Raw genomic sequence first — 20,971 nt, forward strand, 5'->3', positions numbered from 1 at the left:
GTCAATGGTGTCATAAACAGTTTTGCAGTTGGTTTGGTATTTATATTCTAAAGATCACAAACCACTGATATCTATCTTGCAATCCTCTGTCTGCCAAATAGTCATTTATCTCTTCTCACAAAATTTCTAGAGGTACACATGTCCCTCACCCCAACCCAGACACACACACACACACACACACACACACACACACACAATGGGACCTAAGTAGCAAGTTCATTTCTAAAAAAAAGGTTAAAACAACAAAAAACCTTTTCTTAACTCTAACAACAATGTTACAATACATCAAATGAAGATAAGTCAAAGTAGTTGGTAATGTAGGTTCTATCATATTTGAAATGTTTATTTTGTCTTATAACTGGGATAACCTCATGGAAACAAAGAGTGGGTTTCATGGTGGCAATTACTACACATGGCAGTAGTAATCTAGACTATATCCCAGAACATTCGGCTGGATTGTGGATCACCAATTGACTCCAGAGAGCCTCTGTGCTTGGATTAGCTCCACTGGGCATGAAACAAGGCACAAAATGGACTGTTCTTTTCTTTTTCTAGAGAACTTCACATGTAGCTACACCCCCGTGTGAAAAATAGAAATGATTTTTGTTTTTAAATTAGAACCAACTGAACCAACTCGAAAAAAATGTGGAAGGAATAAATTCAAGTGTGTGAAAGCATAAGGAGGCAAGAGGAAATAATTCTATTATAATTATTTTTCAACAAGGGCTTACATCTGTTTCTAATTTATACAGATTATTGACACATCTGGATGTTTGGCCTTAGGAATTATAAGTTGCTGTGGTGGCATTTATTTTTTGAATCAACTCTTCAGACCACCCTGGAACTCAGGCAACTGGTTTGGAAAGAAGGTTGTGATATTTTAAATAAAGTTACCTTCTGGCATTTCAAAACCAGTGCAAATGGGATTCTGTCATGTTGTGTTTTATAAATTGTGGTTTTGCATTTTTGACACCTGTAGGAAAAATAAGACCAAAGCCAAAGGCCTAATGGCTTGACAATGACAAATTATAATAGCCAGATAAAGCTATCAAGGGGACACTGGAGATGGGTGTAAGGTTAGCCATTCGCATTAACCATGGGGGACCCTGGATTTCAGCAGAAACCAAATAGTAACCGAGCAAATGACTGATGCCAATGTTGTTTTAACATGGCCTGACAGAAGGATGCATGCCTACACGGAAAATGGGATTGTTAAGAAGTATCGTTGATTAATACTTTACCTCTTGGACTGATTCCTTTTGTAATCAGGAGCTAACTTTTCTTCGTATGTGGTCTGATTGTAGTAATTTATTCTAAGGGTATGAATAATGGGAATCGTGGAGCAGACCCTTAAGATTTTAGGAAACAAAAACACGATGAAACACTTATTTCGTGGCAAATATTCCTTAAATGGAGTACCATGATTTTATTAAAGGGAACAGAAGACCATACATCAAAAGCCTAATGTAAACTGGCAGAAACAAAACAAAACCCTCTTATAGTTCTTTAGTGTAAAGGTACAATAGAAATAATTAAGCATACAATATGGTTCGATTCATTTTGGGAAGAAGGCTCTAGAGTTCTCAGAGTAGATTTGGTTCTTTGTTTTTCTGTCACAGCAAACCTTGAAATTCTCTCAAGTTTCACTAGATAGGGTGATGTTGCACAGCAGACTGACATTAAAAAAAAGACATCTGGCTTGAGCTTTCTTTAGAGGCAATTATTGTGTTCCATTTTAAAAGGAAATGATCATATTTGTAGAATATCTGATATATTCTAGAAACAAACTTATCTGTTGTGCTGACATTCCTATGTCTTTATATATCATTTTATTGAGTGCTTACAAAACAAAAACACCAAATGCATACCAATGCCTGAGATAAATGATAAAATGTTCCAAGTATCAACCTAAAGTCAATTTATGAGGTGTAATGGAGGTCTGCTTTTTACAGCCTTTTTAGTAGAGATGGAACAGCAGAAATCAGCATCGGTTGGCCCAAATCCAAAGACCTCACCTTGCAAAAGATACCTATGTAATTAGCAATGTTCCCATCTCCATTTCAGTTCAGTCTTCTATTTTAAAAGGCTAATAGGTGTCCATTGGGATCCATTCATAACCTCTGAGGAAGAATTCATTGCAACTCAGTAGGGTGGCATTGTACAATTTTGACTTGAATAGTTTAAAAACCAGTATCACTTACATTATCACCTACAGTTCTGTCATTTTCAGGCCTCAGACCTCATGAATGTGTGATTCACAAAGCTAACTTAGAATATTTCTAGTTAATTTTGAGTGTCTAACTCTTGATTAAGCACAAATGGGCCTCTAATAGATGCTTTGATGAGGGAAGACAGAAATGAACATGAATACTGAGCTTTACAGATAACATGAGCATTTCATTAAGTGAAACTTTGCCTTTTCTCTAAGTAGGGTGGAAGTCAGTGCCCTGTTACTGGAAATAATAATAGTAGGTTGGCTTGAGTTTTAATCTACCCTCCCTTTTCCCTGTCCCACAGCAAGTGACACAGGCTATTTGCCCAGAGCAGGGGAGGAGGAAAGATTTTTGAAAAGTTTCCAGCACTTTTAATAATAGACCTTTGCAAATGCTCATGCACACCAACAGTTAAATGGGGAAGGGGGTTTGGTCAAGTGCAGAAGTGGTGCTTTTCCAGGTAGATCATTGGAATGGGCTGGAGTGCGCAGAAGACAGCCATTTCTAAGGAGATCTTTCCTTTCTCTCCGAACAAACTTTCCTTGGCCTCTATTGAAGGTACAAATCAAAGGACAGGAAGGAACAGGACTGGGAGAGAATCAGATGTAGAAAATGCGAGTTCAGAGAGAAGAACAAAGCAAGAGGGAAGAAACAGAGAAGCATAAATGCCGGACTACACCAGACCCTGATCTTCAAGGTGCAATTTCTCTGGTGTACTGTGCATCCAGACCTCATTCCTCCTCCTCTCTTGCTTCTGACTGGAAATAGGGAGCTGATGAAATATGTCTTGGGGCAAATGCCATTGCATACTTAAGATGAGGCAGTCCCAGAATGTTGAAGGTGGGAGGTGACACTGGAGGTCACTGGTCAAATTTCCTTTCCATAAGATGAGGAATCAAGGCTCAGAAAGGCGAAGGGATGAGTGGAAATCTCTAAGCATGACCCAGAGTAAACAAGCATTTTTGACTGTTTTTTTGCATCTTGAGTAAGAAGAAATGATAATTAAAAATATTCTGAACATGTAAAAAGCCATCTCTTAGTATTTACTGAGTATGTCAAGTATATTCTATACTGACCCTGGTGCAGTGAGGAAGAGATAAGGATGGGTTGAACACGTTTCCTGACAATTTTGATGCATATAAAGCAGGTATTCGGTGGTATTATAAGCAGGATGAACATAGATGGCCACACTATGAAGTGACAGAAAGAAAAGGAACTTTCTCTCCAGGCTTCTAAGGCTCCTGTGTGAACAGGAATCATGTCAAACCTTTGCCCATGAGGAGAGTTTGGCCTATCACATACTGGTGGAGTAGGAGGAGTCTTCTGGATTTTTTGGTTTGTGGAGGTGGGAGAATTTCTCCCTTTAGCCATTCCAGAGGGCCCTTTGCTTAGTAAGAGTTGGAATCTTGAAGTGGTTTCTAGTCATTACCTGAATCATCAGGAAGGATTCTTACTATACTATTCTTCCTTTTCTGTTTTCTCTTCATCACATGGTGGCTCAAGGCTTTTTAGAAGATCTGCTCTGATTTCAGAACCTGTATGCAATCTTTCCCATTGTTTGTTTTTCTCTTTTGACTGGTCAAATCACATTCATCTTTGATCTCTCACCAACCAGAAATTCCTCTTCTTTTGACTCATTCATTTCCTTTACCAGGAAATATGGAAAGGAACCCCTGTATTATCAGGTCTAAACCTTATGCGGCTTTCTGTTTTCTTTTCATCTAACCTTTAAGTTGCTCTCAACTGTATTTTGGATTTAAAATACTTGTTTTAAAATCATTTCCAACAGAAGATTATATTTATTCATTAATTAATAAGGCTTTTATTCCATATCATAACTTGAACCTTTTAGCACTAATATCTTTTTATTTTTCTGGATTGAAGACTTTGTGCTTTACAGTTATCTAGAAATCTATGATTCTTCACTTTTCTTTACAAACTTGTCGTGTAAACTCTTACAACCATTTCTTATAGTTTCTCTTTTTCACTTAAAAAGTCTTTTGGATCATTATGTTTCATATAGTAATATTAAATGTGCTGTTGTTACAGAAAATCTCTGAAGTCCAACTTTTGGACTCCTACGCTTTGACCTCCAGTTTTCCTGATGAGAGAAAATACATTCTGTATTCCAAAATGTCACTCCAGGTCAACCGGTCCTTTGAGATTTGGCTTAAATCCCTTGTCCCATGTGTGGTGAGAGCCTCAGTTCTTCTGAATGTCTTAGGCAATAGGGGACAGGACACTTCCATTTCTCGTGGCCTCTCCTAGCCCTGGACTCCTACTTCTGCTGATTGGCTTGGTCCATGGCTAACCATGCTGTTGCTACTACACATTCTCTGCCCCACAAAGGACACTGCCCAGGTCCTTCTTCTCACATTCCGAGGCTGTGTGTAGAGCAGACATTCACTGAAGTTCATGGCAATTGAGTTGTTTAATTAACTAAAAGAAGTTTAAATAATAGCATCATTAAAGTTAAATATGTAATATTGCAGTGCTAAAACTCCTTGGTCCTTGGCAACTTTTTACTCTCTACCTATTTTAGCAGCCGCCTGGTTTGTGATCCCCCTCTCTTTATTCCCCATCTTTCCTCTGGCCACAGCGCCATCCCCTCAAATCTTGTTCTTTCTTACTTGAGAGTTTAATTATCTTGGTAAAGTCGTGCCTTTCACCTGGGCATCTCTTCAGGATCTCAACTTATAGCTAACATTTCAGCTAGGTCTATTCGCAAACAAGACATTTTTTTTTTTCCCTGTAAAGAACTCTGGCATTTGTGGTCAGTCTTCCCTGGCAGCACATCCCTTGTCCCTCCTTCCAAATTACATGAATTGATCGATTGATTTTAAGTTTATGTGGAGAGAGAGAGCGTGCACACCCACACACAGGCGCACACACATACATGCATGTGAGCAAGGAAGGGGCAGAGAGCAAGGGAGAGAGAGAATCCCAAGTAGGCTCTGTGCTAACAGAGTGGGATTTGATCCCACGAACTGTGAGATCATGACCTGAGCCAAAATCGAGAGTCAGAAGCTCAACCAACTGAACCACCCAGGTGCCCCCAAATTATGTGAATTGAAAGCAGAGAAAACCATACCTTCTTTGGAGCAAACCTTTTGGTATTGTCATTATTTTAAAAGTCTTGTCTCATCTTATTTAAAAATATTTTTAATGTTCTACTTTATCTTATATCAAAAAAATCTCATGAGGGGCACCTGGGTGGCTCAGTTGGTTAAGCTTCCAACTTGGGCTCAGGTCATGATCTCGCAGTCTGTGAGTTTGAGCCCTGCCTCGGGCTTTGTACTGAAAGCTCAGAGCCTGGAGCTTGCTTCGGATTCTGTGTCTCCCTTTCTCTGTCCCTCCCCAGCTCACGCTCTATCTCTCTCTCAAAAATAAAAACAAAAATTAAAAAAAATATTTAAGAATGAGAAAAGAAAAATCTCATGAGAAAATTATGAAAGCTACATTGTTGTCAAATTTAATACAAGTGAATATAAGTGAAAGTGAAAATTGAACATGCTTTACCCCATTGTCGCATTAAACTTTGTTCCTTTCATTCCTCTCTAGTAATTCAAAGTTATACATTCTATTCTGCTTTTTATGGCTAGGGTAAACCTAAGCGGGGTCGGGGTGGGGGGGTGGGGTGGGGGGGTGGGGAACCACCTGTGTATACATATATATCAACCTAGTTCTTTTTCATCATTAAGAATGAAAATGTCTGGATTATCCTTGGGCTAAATGAGAAATTTAACACACCTCTGCAATTCCCAGAAATTGTGGAAATAACCTGAAGTTTTAGTTCCATATTATTATTATATATCAAGCACTTTCAATTTCAAGAAGCCGCCTCATCTTTTCAAACAAATGTGTTAAGTCTCACTGTTTCATTAACAACAGTTGTTTAGACCTAGTCATTTTTATCAAGTCTATTAGTTACTACTCTTTTATGGGATATCTTTTGCTTTCTTTGAGCTGTTTTTTTAGGCGGAACCAGCCTTCCATTCATTCTATGTCTTCCCTGGGCATCAAAAGCACCTAAGTCAACTTCTTCTGCCTTGGCCATCCCTTCTCTCTACACCCAGAATTACAAACCATAAATGATGTCAAATCTTCTCTATTCCTCAAGAACTTTGACACTGGGTCCAAAACTGAAACAGGTCTTGAATTTGTTCCATTGGTTTTTGTGGCCTGTCCCGGTCTGTCAGCCTGTTCTGATCTAGAGGGTCTAGGTCAGGGTCTGAAGGGAAGGCAGACCTGGTAGGCTTCTCCTCCACTGGTTGGTATGCTAACACTTGCCATCATCGGTGCTGGTTTTGTTTGTTTTGCTTTTTTGTGGAAACAGCTAAACCCTAGTTCTCTACTATATTATTTCGAGAGAAGTAGAAAGTAACATTCATGTGTTTAGAAATCCAGGAGCTCTAGATTTGTACATGGAACAGGTATTTGTATTCATCTTTCTGTTTTTCTCCCCAGCACCTTCCACATCTGATCTTGTTCTCCATGTAGGTTAAAGCACACACATATGCATGTGCACGTGCATGCATACTCCCACACTCAACCAAAGGGGAAAGGACATAGTGTGGTAAATAAAATAATATAAAGACTCGTCTCCAGGAATCTATACCAGAACAGTCAAAGCAACTACTCAACAAGAATTATATTTCTTATTTTCTGTGCTAAATCAGACATAGTCTCTGCGCCCTAGGAGCTCACAGTGTTGTCAAGGAGATTCGATGGGCACATAGGAAACAACACAATGGAAAGAAGAAAGGATACGGAAAAGCTGAGTTCAAATCCCCATTCCATCACTAGTAATTGTGTGGGTTTGAATAAGTCACTTCATTTCTTAGAGCCTTTACTTATGATTTCTTGTGACAAAAGTTTTTTTTTTTTTTTTTTTTTTTTCATTAAGAGCCACATAGTTTGGCAGCAAGAAAACCAGAAAAGGATAAGGAACAATTAAACTCTGCTTTCAAGGGCTATAACCCACCAGGGAGGCAAGACAAGCACACAAGACAATGTAAGAACATTAGTGTCCTATGTGAGAAATGACCCTCTATGGCACCCCTATGAGGTCAGAAAAGACACATGACAGTGGGAGAGGAGAGGGATGTTGATTTAACATTAAATGAGCTCAAAAATACACTGTTTAGTACTTGTTTTGATCTCTGATCTCAGTTTTAATACAGCAGGTGGGACACATAATTGGCAAGAGAGAGAAAGGAAAGTTCTGGAACAGGTGGGATGGCTGCCTGGGCAGTTGGCCAGAATGTCCCCAACAGAACATTCTACTATCAGATAGGGTATATTCCCACCTCATACAGTGTCTTCCATATGTCTCAAAATATTGACAGCCTTAAGAAATGATGTAGAAGAGCAAATAAAAAGTGAGGAAGGGAGAGATTACCCAGGACAAACAAGGAGGATGGAGGCCAGCTGTTCTCCATTCTTCCCAGGGACAAAGAGTTCCGTCCTCAGATCTGTCCCAGAGCATTATCTTATTGCACTTAGCACTTTCTACCTTGGATTGCAGTTATTTATGTACAAGGCTTATCTTCCCTACTGAACTGCAAGTGTGGGGAGCCCAGAGCCTGCCTCTTTCGCCTTTGGATCCCCTTAGTGTGGGCCTCCTACCTGCTGGGAACCCAGCGACTGTGTGTTAAAGGCACAGAAGGGCTGGAAAGAGCAGTGGTAGGATTTCAGTCATGTCAAGTTAAAGACTGCTTTCATGAGAGTTGTTGAGTCAGGGAATACTTTGCTGAGGGAATGTTATCTGCTTCTTTAGAGGTCTTAAAAAAATAACATGGTCTCATCAATTTGAAATGATTTAAATATGGTCTTGCATGTGGCCAGAGGGAGAGAGCAGCTGAGCTCTCAAGATTCTTTCCAGAGCTTAGAGCTCTGATTCTGTGATGGGAAACAACAGCTTCTTCTCTCTCCTTCATTCTCTCTTTTTCCACCTCTTGGTCAACCACCCAAGGGTGATAAATGAATGGTAGGACATCTGTCTCTTGTCCCTTTATGAATGTCTCCTCTTACCTGAAAGAGAGATGTGGGCTGGGATTACTCACCTGAACAAGGTCCAGCTCTTCTCTGAGGTCACAGCAGGTCTGTATCTGCCTTCTGTGGTGGCAGTGCATGCAGGGATGGTGGGCTGCCTCCCTCACCTGGCCTAGAAGGTATGGAGGCTGTTAATGATGTGAATGGTTGTTTTTGGATATATGGTTTCCCAGAAATCTTCCAAGTGGGGACTCCAACGTTGGCATGAAGATTTTTTCGAAGGCATCTAAGACCACTCCGATTGGGCGTGGATGCAGCCCTGCATGCCAGCGATCATATATGACGGCCAGGAAAGCTCTTCCCCTTTCTTGCTTCCAACCAGTGGTGCTAAGTGAGAATAAAGGGATTTCTGAGAAGAGAACTGCATTCTTCCATTTGACAGTGAAATCATGTTACTCTATTTGAAAGAAACTTTGCCTCCTAATTTTCAAGCAGTCTTGAAATAAGATGTTCAAGGACCATTGAAAATGCATCTTCCTATTTTTGATTTCTCATTTCACTTGGTTTCCAGAGATTCCTTGTTTGCTTCTATTTCTTCGAATTTCCTTTTGAAAATTATAGTAAGGTGTGGAGAACTGTTGGTGGTTTGATAAGACCAAGTTCTTTGGGAAAGGGGAGAGTAGTGGCTCAACACTGAACTAACTTGTATTGAGCCCTCACTCTGGGTTGTTGCATCTGGGGATAGAATCTGCATCTCACTGATTACCCTTTAGCTCCAGGTCTCCAGCAGAGAAAAGGCAGCAGGTTTTTTAGAAGTAGGCCTCCAGATTTCAATAAGCTACTTGGGGCAGTCATTTGGGTCATTGAATGACAGGTTATTCAATACGCATATTCTGGGAGTTAATTGTGTTGACCTCTGCTCTCCAGTATTGTGTCATTAGCTCCGTGTGGCTATTGAGCACTTGAAATGGGGCTTGTCTGAACTGAGATGGCCTGTGAATGTAAAATACAAACCACAATTTCAAAGTCTTAATATAAAGAAAGAATGTAAAACAGCTCAATGATATGTTTCATTGATTATATGATGAAATGATAATATTTTGGATATATTGGATCAAATAAAATATACCACCAAACATACTTAATTTCACCTATTGCTTTTTAGTTTTCTTAACATGGCTACTAGAATATTTAAACATACATACGTGGCTCGAATTATATTTCTGTTGGATGGCACTGCTCTAGACGTAGCACTGGAAAGCAGTGGGGATAGTTCTCCTCACCAGATTTTCTCCTTTACTCTATTGTTTTTTGCAAGCACTAAAATGGCCAAATTTGGGCAAAGACGCTGTGTTGCCTTAAAAGGAACATATACCCTTCTCCATGTTTCTTGTCTTTCCAATTAGATTATAAGTATCTTGAGTGGCTTCAAGTCAGAGAGTCAACAAAACCATAATTCGTGGTAACTTGTGTTAGGTATGGTGCTGGGTTCTGGAATTGTGACATTGAATAGAACCTGGCCACTGCCCTAGGAACCTGCTGTCTATAGATAAGGCAGGGAAGAGCACAGCTGCTAGAATCAAATTCAAGAAGTGTTATGGTAGAGTCTATCTAGCTCAGGGTATTCCATCGAATCACCTATTTCTCTAATTGCCCCAGCTGTACTCAATCACTTTTATGTATTACTTGTTTTTATCACACAAGTAAAAGATAGTCATTGTAAAAAAAAAAAAAAAAAGAGAAAAAGAAAAAAAGAAAGAACAAGGAAATACAGATAAAGCAAAAACACAAAGTTCATGGTTGCCACTGTTGGCATTTGGATTATATCCAGCCTCATCCAGTAATAAGGTTCTAAATTGTCAGAAATCAAACTCGGATTAGGCATAGTAGAAAGGGAATCTGTGGCTTTTCAATGGCTGGATCCACAGATTTGAGCAATTACCAACTGTCTATCTGTCCATCCCTCCCCATCTTTCATTGTGTTTTTTCTGTGCTATCCAGATCTGCCTTTATTCTCTTTGGGGGATCCCATGGACAAGAGATGTCAGTCCTAGGAGGGAGAATGTTTAGAGACCCATGTGGCAGCAGTGGCTGAGAAGACTCCCTAGGTAGGAGACACAATGAGACAAGAATACATTCCTGGATCTGCACCCCTCTTTCCTGCAGGAAGGATTAGTGAGATATACCTTTGGACCAATAAAGGAGAGGTTCTGACATTTCCATATATACAATCTCTGTCACATGGAAACATCAGCACCTCCCCTGTAGATACTTGTCCAGTACTTGGGTTTATTTCATGGTTTTATAATAACTGTCCAGTTTCTAACACAGAAGAGCCAGGGTGGCAAATACTGATGCTTGAGTGCCCTGGTGACATGTCTCAGACCTATTCGTGGGGCTCCACCAGCTCTCTCCATGGCACTTTGAAAAGGCACCTCTCTTGGTCTTCTCTAGGATCCTTCTGACTCCTGATAGAATAAAAACAGCATGTTTAGGCTGCACAAAGGTCCAAGGACACAAATAAATAATGGATATGCATGTTGAATAAAGAGTAACCTTTGCCTCTAAAATTGATATATCACCTGTTAATCTGATCATGTAGAACATGGTTGTCAGACTAACATAGGACATGATAAAGCTTGATTTACAGAACGATATACTTTGTAAAATAAATGATTGTGAAACACTTTGAACGTATAAAGTCTTATATGGATGCTTAATGATCATGGTAATTATTTTACAACTTAATTATAGGAAAATGAAAGCAGAGCAGCTTAACGAATTCAAACACCGATCAGACTGTGTACTATGAGGGAGATAAAAAAGAGAGTTTGTAGCTTAGTGTCACATTCTGCGATTGTTTAACCTATAGTCAGACTTCTCAGTGTTTTCTAAAACGGAGGGAGTTACAAAATGATTTTGGTTATGCAGATAATTAGCTTTAAGTGAATTATATTTTGTATTCCGTAAGAATAGCCTTTTAAAGAAACAACAAATGGTACAGGCTGGCGTGGCCTGGGGATGAGAGAACTGATAAAGGACATACAGGGAGACCTGTGTGCTTGTGATACGGCTCTTCCCACATGAGTGGGGCCTCGAAGCCTGGCCCCAAACTCAGCCCCTGAGCACAAATGAAATTAGGTGCATCTCTCTCTCTCTCTCTCCCTTCTTAAAAAATGTATATATTGCAATATGATGATGTAAGCTTGGGCTTTGGAGTGAATTTACTAAAAGCAGTAATGCATGTTGCACATTTTGTCAAGGATTACAAAACACTGGACACTTGTGCTCATCCACAGAATTTCCCTGCTGATCCTGAGAGCTGAGTGCAGATGGAAATTCGAGTTTTATTGTATTTGGCTATCAAGTCTATTAAAGAAATAGCTTATTATGCCCGTTCACTAGACATGCTTTTGGCCTTGGGATTTTTATACCTTTGGTCCTTGGCTACAGTAGTTCATACATAATAAACAGAGATTAAAGTTGTTTCCTATCATGAGATGAATAATATTTAACATAGCTATTCAACGTATCTAACTAGTGACCTTTGGCCAAATCACTGAAATAATTCGATTTTTAAAATCAGATTTCATCCTGCTTTGACGTGAATTGATTTCACTGCCTCCAACTAAAGTTTGAAATAGACATTTAGGCATACATGGCTTTCCTAACCTATAAGGAAGGTCAGTGCCTGAATAATCTTGCATATTTGCAGTTCAGATTTACTCTCTCACAATCATTTTGCAACCCATCTGCACAGGGTTTATACCTTTGAGGTATAATCCCAAGTAATTTATCACTTTTTCTGTTCACTAAAATTAAATGGTTTAATTCTTAGGGGATTAGTTGAGAAAACATTTGCTGTTTCGGCCAAGCCTCTATAATCTATATTTCTCCTAGTTGTTAAAATGTCAAATTGAAAGAGGGTCAAGGAAAGCAACAATAAAGTTCAAAGAGAGTATTATATTCTCTTCAGTTATTGCAATTTTTTATCGGTCTCATTGATCCTGGATAATAAATGCACATTGCTGTAAGTTTCAGAAACTCAAGAAGATGTTAAGGCAATCAATTTTATGAATAAATGTATCGCTAAAAAGAGGATTTTGCTGGCAAGGTCAAGAGCTGGCTCTTTGTGAAAACATCTTGGGCTTGCCTTTTCACACAGATCTTTGACAATTTCTGAACATTTAAAATAACGTATCTGTTAAAAGTATGTTTGAAAAGCTAATGTCTGTAGTTCAGCAGCACAATTAACAAATTAATGAACTCACTTTCTGTTTACCATTGAATTATAATTGCTAATTGGTTAATCTAAATAAAGCCTCGGGCCTTTATTGGAAGTGTTAGCATTTGAAACCACTGGCTGCTTGAATTTCCTCAACTAACACTCCAGACTTGTGAAATTTAAACAAACTTGTAAAATCTGGGCACCTTTTAATGCCTCTCAATAGCCTATCATCACGGCCCAAATCTATTAGCAAAACAAATAAACAGCTTTTGGAATTTAAAGGTAAATATAGGAATTCATGAATATACTGATTGCTCTTTCACGTTATAGCTGATTGCTCAAATGTGGCCCCCAGCAACGAAGAGAACTGTGTGTGTGTGTGTGTGTGTGTGTGTGTGTGTGTGTGTAGATATTACCTCTGGGGAATTCAGCCTTTTAATTCTGCAGAGGAATTATATGTTAACAGCTTTCCTTTTATGTGTAATTGGTGCATTGACACAGGTCCTTTCCCAGCCTTATTTGAAAAGTCTTTTTCCTTATTCCTTCTTAGTCACTTCTGCTTCTTCTCTTTGCGCGACCTTGAATTCCCGGGCCTTTCCCCCACGCCGCTCCTGCGCCCGCAGGGGACCTGGTCTCCTCCAGGCGTGGCCCCGCACTTCCCGACCAGGGCAGAGCCAGGGCGACAGCCAGCTTGCAGACAGCTGTTGCCTGCGGGGCAGCGGTGGGGTTGTCATTAGCAAGGAGGGCAGGACTGCTCTGAGGCTGTCCTGTTGGTGACCAAGAAACAATTGTCCCTGACGGCCAGTCGGCAGGAGGCTCTGTGTTTCCATTCTCTTTGACCTGATAGGAGGCTCGAGCCACTGTTACCTGGAAAAGGCTGAACTGCAAACTGCAGCAGGCTCTTCAGAGAGCAGTTGCAAAGGTGTAGGGCTCTGGATAGCAAGCTGTGATGGCTCAAGTATAATGTGCATTTATGATTTTCCTTGTCGACGAAATAGATGTGAAGTAGACACACCAAACTGTTGCCCAGCTCTGAGTCAGGCGCGGCTGTAGTCACTTTAAGATGAAGATCTCAGGGCGCCTGGGTGGCTCAGTCGGTTAAGCATCCGACTTCGGCTCAGGTCATGATTTCACGGTTCGTGAGTTCAAGCCCCGCATCGGCTATGTGCTGACAGCTCAGAGCCTGGAGCCTGCTTCAGATTCTGTGTCTCCCTCTCTCTCTGCCCCTCCCCTGTTCATTCTCTGTCTCTCTCTGTCTCAAAAATAAATAAAACATTAAAAAAAAATTTTTTTTAAGATGAAGATCTCATGTCGTTCTGGGACTCCACAGACTAGAGGGGAAGACAGTTACCAGGCCCAGCAATAAGGCCAGGATAGAGGGATGCACAGGCTGTCAAGGGAGCACCCTGTCCAGGGCGGTTCTCTTTGTTCGTCGTTGTGTGGTGTGCTTACAGCAGCATTTCATGAACATTCAGTGGTCTGAGGTTGTTGCAGGATGGACGGTGTGTGAGGGCATGTATTCTGGGTCAGGAACGCCAGCCTGAGGCTACTGTAAGAGTCTCAGGGTTGATGAGGATCAGGTCTGGGTGAAGTTGATGAAACGAAACAAAACGAAATGAAAACAAAAGACAAGAAAAGAAGAAAAGGAAAGGAAAGAGGAAAAAGGAAAGATTAGTTACATATATTTTACACACACACACACGCACGCACACATATTGGCAGGGTTTTCTCACAAAGATAAATCCTTTTGAAACACAAACTATACATCCCAGAGTGATTTTGTGGGGTCTAAAGCTTTTGCCAAAGCCGAAGGGGATAAGGGGGGAAGGGGTCTCTGCTAATCGCTCTCTTTCTGGTACAGTCTCTCCTTTCCAATGTAAATTTAGGCAGTTGAGGGGGAGGCAGAGAGCTTTCTTGCATCTGCTGCATTTTGATTACTTTTAACTTGAAATAATTGTTATGCCAAAGTGGTCCATCTTGGGGCAGTCTGCCCTAGGCCCCTACAAAAAGAACATCTTAGGACTCATTTCTACTTTTATAGGGCAAAATAACCTTTGGTCTGGTCCCTGGGTGTCACTACACAGGGTCCATAGCTACAGTGGATTTAACTTTCTACACAAGGCATTCATAGGTACAGACATTCTTTCTACACAAGGAGGGATGTGACTGTAAATAAAAAAATATACCCACCAAATCCAAACCGAACATATTCTCCACTCAAGCTCTCCTTAGCCCAGAGTTTCTCAACCATGGCTACACTGACATTTTGGACTAGGTAGTTCTTTGCTGTGGGGGCCCATCCTATGCATTGTAGGCTGTTTAACAGCATTTACTCTGTAGATTCCGATAATGTATGTGCAGTGGTGACAACCTAAAAGGTCTCCAGACATGGCCAGACATCCTCTGGGGAGCAAAATCACTCTCACTCCCCTCGCCTTTAAGAACCACTGCCTTAGACAGATTTGCCCAAAAGTCTATGGCCACGCTAACACTATCTAACAAGAGGGAACAGTCACAAGGCAGGAATTGCAGTATAACTGCTTACAACATTAAAGTAGGACAATGCTAACCCAACCAAAAATTTCCTTCTCTTATGTAAAAGTTATTCATTTTAATTTTGTGCCATTCCTTAGTCCTAAAAAACAACCCTCTCCATATCTCGATCTATATAATCGTCATCCTCAAAATCAGGGTTCAAAAATCAGACATACTAGAATGTCACTTTATGATCGAATTTGCCAGGCCCCTAAAGCCTACGCATCATTGGTTCATTCGGTAAAACTTTATTGAGTGTCTCCCATGTACTAGCCCCAGAAAGTATCTGTGAATATAACCGACAACTTTCTCTACCCCTTATGGTCTTATGTTATAGTTGATTGATATTAGATTTATTACGGTGAACTTATCAGCATGTTTTATAGTCATTGTAAGTGTTTTTGTATTTTGAGACACATGATAATTTTTGTTAGGGGGCATATACTTTTCCTTACATAACTTCTGAATTCAGGAAGCATTGAATCAGTCCCAAGGAAGTCGAGATAAGTATTTTCTTCCCTGTTTTAGCCAGCCTCCATCTGAGACAATTATTCTTTTCTCCTTGAGATAGAGCCCATTTTTGGTCAAGAGGCCTTCATCCTCAAAGATTGTACCATCACTAAGGAATTTTAAGTGTTCTGTTGGATACTACTTGAAGGGACACATGTTCATTTCCACAATGCACCTGTTCCTACGGTGGCCTCTCCACTCAACTCAGTTAAGAGCACTACCTAAGCACTGGTCCTCTCTCCTGCTTCTTCAGAATAGCAAAAATAGCTTATATGTACTGAGGGCTTATCAAGAGCCCAAATTGTCCTAAGCATTTTTATATGCATTATCTCATTTCACCGTAAAGCAGTCCTCGGAGGTAAGCAGAAGACAAAATCGAGGCTTAGAGAGATGGAGGTACTTGCCCAAGGCCATCCAGTTGGAAAGAGAGCTGAGATTCAAACCCAGGCAGTCTAACTCCAGAGTCTGAATGCCTAACTTCCATTATGAGCACTGTGACTTGTGATGATTTCTGTGTGAGTTAAATCCATATGAAAGCAGAGTGGGTTTCGGTGGTTGACCCAAAAAGGCCTAGATAAATTACCATATGACAGGTAGCAGCACCTCACTGGGATGTCCTCGATACAAATCACCCAATGACAGCTCCATGGTGAAATATGGGAGAGAATATTGTACCATAGAATTTTTAAACTGGAAAAATGGTTAGGTCATCTATACGACATACGTGTATTTCTGTGTGACATATAGACAGATATACATGTATGTATGTATGCAGGAGTATCAAAGATTCTTGATTGAAGAATATACTTGACTAGATGTAAATAGCATTCATTGAAGGTGACATCTTCCTGATAAGACACTTAAAGGATGATCTTAATTTTGCATATTGAGACTCTTCGGAGACTCGTATATGTATGTGTGAGTGCATGCACATTTCCATAAGGCTAACTCTTTTTCTTGCTGCTGTGGCACAGTCCTCACAAACCTATGATTCACAACAGGAATGTAGCTTGGAACTTCTGCTATGTAAGCAGCTGCAGATACTTCAAATACCATTGTACATGTGATCCAGGACTTGCTATAAATTTGCCCCTAAAAATAAAGTAACAAGTGACTGAGCAGCAATAGGAATTAATCACTGCAGTGCGTGAATGGAATGTGCTAGGCTCTACCTCAAAATCCTTTTATAAAAAGATTGATATAATTAAAACCCCAAAGAAACAACCAAGGATGCTATATTTGAGCAAATGTGCTGCAAAAATTTTGGAAGGAAGGTTTATTTTTTTTTTAAAGGAGAGATGTAGAAAAAAATGGGTTTCCACACCTTCTACATCATTGGAAATAAGATAATATTGTTACATCACGGAAGAATTTATCACGCAAAGGAATTTAAATTGGATTCAATCTTGGTACACTGGAATTTTTTGAAGGCTGAGGGGATAATCGAGCATCTCAATGAAGCTGTTTGCCATGATGGGAAATAACAGTTAAAACTTCTACCATAATTTGTAGCAAAGATTACCTTGATGCTTTAGAGATGTGAATAACCATTTGAAAAGCCCAGACATTTCAAGCTTTCAAAATTAGACTTGAAAGGATAAATTCTTTAAGAAGTAATAAACCAACTGACCAAAGAAGAAAACAATTAATTATGACTTCTTGAAATCTGCCTTTTTCCTATGACTGTAACACAGCATCCAAATCTGACAGCCCCTATTTAAATCTCTGACCCCTAATACTATCTGAAAAAGAAGAAGGAGTAGAAAAGGATGAAGGAAGGAAGGAAGGAAGGAAGGGAGGATGGAAGGATGGAAGGAATACTAACCAGAAAAAGAAAAAAGAAAAAAAATAAGAATAACCAGCACTTCAAAAAGGTCACTAAACAGACAGTTCATAAAGACCTCTGTGATTCCAAGGCCACAGGTAACAAAGTGTTTAGGTCGTCTGAAAGAGAATTTGATTGAAAATCCATTTTTAGACATGGGAAAGTGAAAGAGATTTCTTAAACCCACTTGAATTGCTGACGATGAAAGGTTAAAAGCTTTAAAGACCAAAAACTACATTAGCAACAGAACAGTAAATACCATCAACAGAGACACAGAAGAATTAGCAAAACAAATATTAAATGAAGAGGGGGAAAAAAATTCATTTCAAAAGCCAAAAAAAAATTCTTTTCTTTGTATTCCAAAATTGATCTTGCAGTTTTAGATGAAAGGACTAATGGGTAATTTCTATATAATACTTTCTAAACAAGTGCATGAAATCACTCTCTGCTCCAAAGGGACAGGATCAAAACGGGTAGATTTCCTTGGACAGCTTTGCCACTGCTCTCCACTATGTTAGAAGCTGTGTTTCCACAGTGAAAGATGATGTGTTATGGTCTGCAGCTCTCTTAATCTTACATGAATTAGGCTTAAAACCACACACTATAAGCTTGGTTTCTGTGGCATTCTTTGGTTTCTAGAATTGCAGAGGAAAACTACTATGATGTTGAGAAGCACAGATGGTTATAGCTTATTAATCTAACATTAAGAAGACCTTTCCAGGTAGCAGACAAGTGTTCCTTTTAATAATGAACCTTAGGGGCGCCTGGGTGGCTCAGGTGGTTAAGAGTCTGACTCTTGATTTTGGCTCAGGTCATGATCTCACAGTTCATATGTTTGAGCCCTTTGTGGGGCTCTGCGCTGATGGTGTGGAGCCTGCTTGGGATTCTGTCTCTCTCTGTCTCTCTCTCTCTCTCTTTCTGTCTCTCTGCCCCTCTCCTCTTCTCTCTCTCTCTCTGTCTCAGAATGAATAAATAAACTTAAAAAAAAAATAATGAACCTTAAAAAATTAACCATTATTGTTAGAAGCTATGTACTTTTCTGCCTCTTTAAGGGGCACATAAACATAATTTATTTTATTTTACTATTGTTTTTTTTTTTGATAATTCAGGGCCATTATTATAGACCTCATTTATTACTGGTATAATAACATGATACTCTCATGGGCTGAAGTATGTTTTCCCTTATAATAAAAATCATTTGGGTCTTTAGACAAAGATACTACAAGAAAAGAAACTACAAACCCGTATTGATACAAACATTCTCAACAAAACATTTAAAAACCAAATTCAACAGCACCTTAAAAGAATTATACAATGACCAAGTAGGATTTATCCCTGGGATGCAAGGGTGGTTCAACATACAAAACCTAATCAATGTGATAAATCATATGAACAGAACGAAAGACAAAATCACATGATTATCTCAAATGATGCAAAAAGCAATTGACAAAATTCAATGTGTTTTCATGATAAAAATGCTCAACAAACTAGGAATGGGAGAAAATTACCCCAACATATTATGTTAATAACCTTAACATAATATAATGTTAACATTATTTTCTTTTTTTTTTAAATTTTTTTAACGTTTATTCATTTTAGAGACAGAGAGAGACAGAGCATGAATGGGGGAAGGTCAGAGAGAGAGGGAGACACAGAATCTGAAACAGGCTCCAGGCTCTGAGCTATCAGCACAGAGCCTGATGCGGGGCTCGAACTCATGGACCGTGAGATCATGACCTGAGCTGAAGTCGGTTGCCCAACTGACTGAGCCACCCAGGTGCCCAACATTATTTTCAATGGTGAGTAACTGAAAGCTTTTCCTCTGAGATCAGGAACTAGACAAAGATTACTATTCTCTCAATTTTATTCAACATAGTATTGGAAACTTAGCCATTACAGTTAGGCAAGAAAAAAAGAAAAAAAGTGGCATCCAAGTTGAAAAGGAAGAAGTAAAATTGTTTCCTTCACAGATGACATTTCTTATACATAGAAAACTCTAAAGGTTCCACAAAGAAACTGTTAGAACTAAGAAATGAATCAGCAGAATTGTAGAATACAAAATCAATGCTCAAAAATCAGTTGTATTTTTATACAAAACCAATAAACAATTCAAAAAGGAAATTAAGAATACAATTTAATTTATGATAGCATCAGAAAAAATACTCAGGAACAAACTTACTCAAGGAAGAAAAAGACTTGTACACTGAAATCTTCAAAACATTACTGAAAGAAATGAAAAAAGACACAAATAAGTGGAAAGACATCCCATGTTTATGGATTGGAAGAATTAACATTGTTGACATGTCTGTACTACCCAAAGCAATCTACAGATCCAATGCAATCCCTATCAAAATACCAATGGAGTTTTTTGCAGAATAGAAAATTATCTGAAATTTAAAATCACAAAAGAGTGGGAATATCCAAACAATCTTGAGACAGAACAGAGCTGGAGGCCTCACATTTCTTGATTTTAAAACACATGACAAAGCTACAGTAAACAAAACAGTAGGGGGCACCTGTGTGGCTCAGTTGATTAATTGTCTGACTTTGGCTCAGGTCATGATCTCATAGTTCATGACTTTGGGTCCCCCATTGGGCTCTCTGCTGTCAGCACAGAGCCCTCTTCAGATCTTCTGTCCCCTCCCTCTTTGCCCCTCCCCTGCTCTCACTCTCTCTCTCTCAAAAATAAACAAACATTAAAAAGCAAAAAGTATGTGAGGCAGGAAACCATCAAAATCCTGCAGGAGAAAACAAACAGCATCCTCTTTGACCTTGGGCTCAGAAACTTCTTACTTGACATGTCTCCAAAGGCAAGGGAAATAAAAGCAAAAATGAACTATGGGGCTTATCAAGACAAAAAGCTTCTGCATAACAAAGGAAACAATCAATAAAACTGAAAGGCAACTGATGGAATGGGAGAAGATATTTGCAAATGATGTATCAGATAAAGGGCTAGTATCCAAAATCTATAAAGAATTTACCAAACCCAACACCTAAAAAACAAATAATCTGGTGAAGAAATGGGCAGAAGACATGAATAGACAATTCTCCAAAGAAGATATCTGTATGGCAAACAGACACATGAAAAGATGCTCAACATCACTCATCATCAGGGAAATATAATCAAAACCACAATGAGATACCACCTTACACTGGTCAAAGTGGCTAAAATTAACAACTCAGGAAACAGCAGGTGCTGGCGAGGATGTGGAGAAAGGGGAACCCTCTTGCCCTATTGGTAGGAATGCAAACTGGTGCAGCCACTCTGGAAAACAGTGTGGAGGTTCCTCAAAAAATTAAAAATAGAATTATCTTACAATCCAGCAATTGCACTGCTAGGAATTTATCCAAAGGGTACAGGAGTGCTGATTTGAAGGGGCACATGCACCCCAATGTTTGTAGTGGTACTATCAACAATAGCCAAAGTATGGAAAAAGCCCAATGTCCACCAACTGATGAATTGATTAAGAAGATGTGGTATGTATACACACACACACACACACACACACACACACACACACACACAATATGGAATACTACTCGACAATGAAAAAGAATGAAATCTTGCCACTTGCAACAGTGTGGATGGACCTGGAGGGTATTATGCTAAGTGAAATAAATCAGTTATAGAAAGACAGATATCACATGATTTTACTCATGTGGAAT

The 20,971-nt window shown here is 39.4% G+C and overlaps 1 pseudogene; it reads right to left on the reverse strand.

Moving 5' to 3' along the window:
- The window catches only part of LOC125934028 (40S ribosomal protein S4-like), a 109,905-nt pseudogene extending 95,219 nt beyond the window's left edge, over nucleotides 1-14,686 (reverse strand).
- Between the last annotated feature and the right edge of the window lie 6,285 nt (nucleotides 14,687-20,971).

Source organism: Panthera uncia, assembly GCF_023721935.1.
Source record: "Panthera uncia isolate 11264 chromosome A1 unlocalized genomic scaffold, Puncia_PCG_1.0 HiC_scaffold_16, whole genome shotgun sequence".
NCBI classification, from domain to species: Eukaryota; Metazoa; Chordata; class Mammalia; order Carnivora; family Felidae; genus Panthera; species Panthera uncia.